Source organism: Macrobrachium rosenbergii, unplaced genomic scaffold (genome assembly GCF_040412425.1).
Source record: "Macrobrachium rosenbergii isolate ZJJX-2024 unplaced genomic scaffold, ASM4041242v1 171, whole genome shotgun sequence".
Taxonomy (NCBI): Eukaryota; Metazoa; Arthropoda; class Malacostraca; order Decapoda; family Palaemonidae; genus Macrobrachium; species Macrobrachium rosenbergii.
The window spans coordinates 3256077-3262076 of NW_027100729.1; positions in this window are offsets into that span (position 1 = coordinate 3256077).

Sequence of the window (6000 nt, forward strand, 5' to 3'; positions counted from 1 at the left end):
ACTCGCAAAATTGATCTTGCTTTGCAGAAATATTCTTTAAATCTAAATCTGCTGGCATCGATCGTACCTAAGGCATTAACACCCCGTGACAGTGGCCACTCGAACAGTTCTATGCTGGTACGTAGTTTGCCTGAACTAATGGTTCGTCCTCTCAGGTCCATAATACTTTTCAGTTGGTTTACAAGGGCCTTCACAGTAGCTAGGGTCCCTGTTACGCAAAATGGCCCGGATCCCTCGATGGGCCTGCCGGAATATACAACATTCCTGAAAGTGAAGGAATATCCCTCACAGCACTGATAGACTTGTTAGGAAGTCATCAGGCTGCACAACTGAACTAGTTTCTACTGAAGGACTCCAAAACCTATCATGTGTCATCTGCGGTGTCTTGTTTTTGGGTCATCAAAAGAAATATTGGCATGGATGAAAGCAAATCTTTTAGCAGACATCACCGCACCAAATACTGGATGTCCAAATGAATCACGGAACCACATGACAATCATGAGTATTTAGTTCGAGCAAACCTCTCGCATATAACAGACCACAAAGACTTCATTTCTACTGCATTACTTCAACACTTAATTCCAACTGGCCCAGCCTTTGTCGGATTCTTTCATTTGTTTGTAAAACAATTATATCAGTTATGTCATTAGAAACAAACAATGGCCATGGCCTCAAGGGTGTGTTAGCTTCTTTTGCTTCTCCTACAGCACCTCCGGCTGTTGGAATGTTTCCTGTAGGTTCATTCTCATTACTTGGAGGGACCTTATTTATCCACGCTATTTTCTTGCCATCATCTGCTCTGTCTTTGGGCTTTTCCACTACAGCAGTATATTCTTTTGATTCAGCTCGCAGAGCGCACTCAGCAAAAATACCTATGTCAAACCATTTGTCCACAGAATTTACATCTCTCTGATAAGCTCAGCATCCATTCGTCTACTTCGGCTGCATTATCTTCGTATTCGCCTAGCTCCACCCAGCCAGAGCTTGCTCTTGTTCCTTCCCTGTTACCTCTGATAAGTACTCCTCTGAACAGTGTTGCCACATTTCCACACGACTGACTCCCATGCTCACCTAAATTTCAAATTCATGCAACCATGTGCAAAAATCTAATGTGCATAAAACAATATATGCTTTCTGTTACAGTCTAAAGATGATTTCCCATAAACTTCGCTGATCAAAATCATCACAATCAATTTTTTACATTACAACACTTTCAAATACTTAGGTGGAAAACTAAAGCTGCTGTCACATTGTTATAATCGTCTGCATTCGACGTGTCAATCAAGACATTGCTCCTCGATCGACTTCTGCTGCGTCATGATTCGGTGTACACAACCATTCTTTGACTGCTCTTTATTCAGTCATTACTAAATAAACATATATATAAATACGCAAATGACCGAGAATATAGGTCAATGAATTTTGAGTCTAGAGCTAATGCGGTTACTATCAACCTATGAAGAAAAAAACATTTTATGATAGTTGACTATCAATTTAAGGATCACCAAAATAGTACATAGGCAAACAAGCCTACATATAGCATACTTTACACACACACACACACACACACACACACACACACATTATACAAGGTGGCGAGGAAGCATGACAGACAGCATGCTGGAGTGTTGGATTAAATGAAAACCTACTAACAATGTGATAAAGTTTGCTTAGGTTTTTTTGTTGGCCCAGAACAGCTTTAGAAGTTATTACTGATTTTCTGAAAATTCTTCATCTGCAAAGTGTATACACCTTCAGTAATATTTAACACCAATGAAAGCGTTTTCATATTTCACAGCTTAGAGATTTCATACGTAATTCAGTTCCCTACCGAGCCTTTCCTGTTTCAGTTTCAGAATGCGAAGTGAATCCGTCATTAATATGCAATAGCATAGGTCTACTGTATGCTGAATACTCAAATATATAAATTTCTAAAAGGATTTTGCTATCACGTCAATCAGGATGATATGATGGATAAAAATGCAAACATATTTTGTGGATATTACTTACTAGTATTGTGTAACAGTCTCTCTCTCTCTATATATATGTGTGTGTGTGGGGGGTGAAGTTGCTAGACCTAAGCCCTTTTTCTATGCCCATCCATGGCAACCTGTGTACCCACTACTGTACTCATGTTTCTCTACTCGGCTTAATCTCCATTACAGGCAGGATTGTACTGTACCCAGGCTACTACTGCTCTGTGATTTTATTTGACGAGTTCTGTGTAGCAGGTCACCTCTCGTCGCTTAGTCATTGCTCCTTTGTCAGATGTGATTTGCAGTTAACGTCAAGTTTTTACGTTCCTTTTCTAATTTATATTATTATTATTACTACGTACTTTAAAGTTTTGTCAATTGTAACTGTTTCAATACTTTTAGATTTAGTCAGTTAGTATAGTTTTGTGACTGCTTCTAATTATTATTACTTATTAAGTAATTAAATATATATATATATATATATATATATATATATATATATATATATATATATATATATATATATACACATCTATTTGTATGGGTACATATATGTATATGTGTGTATATATAAAGAAATAATCAACACATAATCACGTGTGGAACTGAAATAAATTCCTGACTCAGATCAGGATCGAACCTACGTCTTTTAATTGAAAGACCTGGGTTCGATCCTGATGTGAGTCTGAAATTTATGTATATATATAGATAATATATATATATATATATATATATATATATATATATATATATATATATATATATATATATATATATATATTTAAGTGACCAAGAAACAGATTCACTTCTGAACCACAATCCGATAAAAAAGTTACATAATTGTATTTTCAATGAAAAACTGAAAACATTGTTAAGGGGAAAAGGCGATTGTATTAAGAAATGCTTCTATTGCATGTGCATCGATGCCCTGTCTTTATGAACTTATTAAAACTCACAAACAGACCATCTTAGAGTTACTTAAAGATTTGGAAAAATACATTCACTTTGACCCCTCCAATTTGAAAGTTAAATTCTCGGTATTTTTTCCAATGTTTTGTGTCCAGAATGAATTGGAGAAACTCAAAAGAAATTTTACCTTGTAGAGACATTATTAAAATGGGCATTATAGAATCTGGCGTAATAAAACGTAATAAGTCAAACAGTGAGTTTAATATTAGCAATGGACAATATAAGCTAGATAACTGGTTAGGCTGCTTGGTAGTTCTATATTTTATCTATTTGAAATTTCAAGCTGTTTTCCATTCTTATATTACTAGTTATAGAAATATAATATATATATATATATATATATATATATATATATATATATATATATATATATATATATATATATATTATAAGAAGTCGTTGCACAGCTGACCCTTAATTTGCACTTAGTTTATTGACAGTAGAACCTTTACCTGGAACAGACATTTAGATGGCACGGTCAAAAGGGGCAAAGATGAGAGGCTGGGTGCCACTCCATTAAGCAGCTTAGTCCAACTTAGCTGCTTAAAACAACCCTTCTAAAGGCAGATTGAGTCGGCTGGATTGTCTTTCCACAGGACACCTGTGGAGATGACACATCTTGGCCGCGGTCACCACACGGGCCCGGCATCAGGGCCCCTACTCTCGACAGCGGCCTTAAAAGGGCCTTGGACAGGGACATCTTTGCAGTTAGCCATACACGCGGGAGAGTTATACAAGACGCTGAGAGGTCACCCTCCACCCTTCCACCCATATGTCCACACCAGACTCCTGGCGTGAACCCAAAAAGGACCTACAAGGGAACCTGAGCACGATGTCCCGTGTGTGATTGTCCCTTGTCATCCTTCGCCAGAGACCCGCTTCCCCTAAGGTAAAGTGCGAGTAAAGACTTTTCAGTCACAACCGTTTGCCCTTTTGAAGTGCTGCCAAGTGCCAGTATTATTTTCTCACCCTTGTGTCGTTTGTTCAGTGTTTTTTGCAGTGTTTCGTGTTCCAGCGCAAAGTGTTCAGTTATTCCTCGAGTCCTTGGCACCCTCGGTGCAGACTCGAGTCATATTCTGTGTTATATTTTCCTTTACTGGCGTGTAATGTGTAAATCTCTCTTGCAGAGGGACCTATTCGCAGTGGACTCATCTTGGACTGTGCCTTGCCCTTCGTCAAGACTCCAGTAGGAGGATCTTCAGGCGTTGCAAGCCCTTTAACCATTCAATTACCCATTTTCCCTTCTAAAAGCTTTTCTTTTGTAAATATAATTCCTTAATTTATCGCAAGTGTTTACGTAACATTTCCTTATGAAGTAGAGCTTTCCGCTCCTAAAATCATCCCTTTATAAGTCAGAACTCCAAGGCCAGATAAATAAAGTTTCTGTTGCCGGCCTGTAAAAATATCTAGAAATCACATAACCTCAGAGAAATTATAATATATATATATATATATATATATATATATATATATATATATATATATATATATATATATATATATATATATATATGTGTGTGTGTGTGTGTGTGTGTGTGTGTGTGTGTGTGTGTGAATTCTGGGGCTACTTTGAATGGCCCACTGTACCTTTAAAATCCATTATTTCACAAAACAAACCCCGGAAGGCGGCCTCTTACCACATCCCTTGAACAATAAAAATTGATAACAGGATCTCCAGAACGGCTGAACGGATTTCGATGAAATTTGGTACGATTAGTGATCTTAGTGGGGAGCCTATGAAGCCAGAGTTTCACCCCATTCGGCTGAATCTTTCCAGAGTTATGGAGGGCCAAAGTTGGGGTTTTCATGTACTCCAGGTTGCTGGGCTTTACTACCCGCCAAAAAACAAAACCAAATAACAGAAACAAAGTCTTTACCTGACATGCATCAGGGAGAGTGGGTGACTTCTCGGGTGCTGTGGGGACGGTGCTCATGCTTCTGTTGTGAGGTGTGAGGAAAAGGATGTCATTAGCTGATTTCTATCTTCTTCTTCATAATAATGTTGTTCATAGGAATAATACAGAGAGAGAGAGAGAGAGAGAGAGAGAGAGAGAGAGATCCAGGTGTACTGAGCCAATTAGGCTCATATAGGCCTGTTTCAATGCATCAGTAGGCCTACAAAGGACCCATTTTCATACTGACAGCAATTCACTACCACAATCTGCAATGGGTCTCTTTCCCTTAGGCCTAAGCCCCCACTACCATATCCTGAAATGGGTTGCTTTCCCTTAGGCCTAAGCCCCCACTACCATAGTCTGTAATGGGTCTCTTTCCCTTAGGCCTAAGCCCCCACTACCATAGTCTGAAATGGGTTTTTTCCCATGAGTCTAAGCCCCACTACCATAGTTTGAAATGGGTCTCTTTCCCATGAGCCTAAGCCCCACTACCATATTCTGAAATGGGTCTCTTTCCCTTAGGCCTAAGCCCCACTACCATAGTCTGTAATGGGTCTCTTTCCCTTAGGCCTAAGCACCCACTACCATAGTCTGTAATGGGTCTCTTTCCCTTACGCCTAAGCCCCAACTACCAAAGTCTGAAATGGGTTTCTTTCCCATAAGCTTAAGCCCCCCAATACCATAGTCTGAAATGGGTTTCTTTCCCTTAGGCCTAAACCCCACTACCATAGTCTGTAATGGGTCTCTTTCCCTTAGGCCTAAGCACCCACCACCATATCCTGAAATGGGTTGCTTTCCCTTAGGCCTAAGCCCCCACTACCATAGTCTGAAATGGGTTTCTTTCCCATAAGCTTAAGCCCCCCAATACCATAGTCTGAAATGGGTTTCTTTCCCTTAGGCCTAAGCCCCACTACCATAGTCTGTAATGGGTCTCTTTCCCTTAGGCCTAAGCCCCCACTACCATATCCTGAAATGGGTTGCTTTCCCTTAGGCCTAAGCCCTCACTACCATAGTCTGAAATGGGTCGCTTTCCCTTAGGCCTAAGCCCCCACTACCATAGTCTGAAATGGGTTTCTTTCCCATAAGCTTAAGCCCCCCAATACCATAGTCTGAAATGGGTTTCTTTCCCTTAGGCCTAAGCCCTACCACCATAGTCTGAA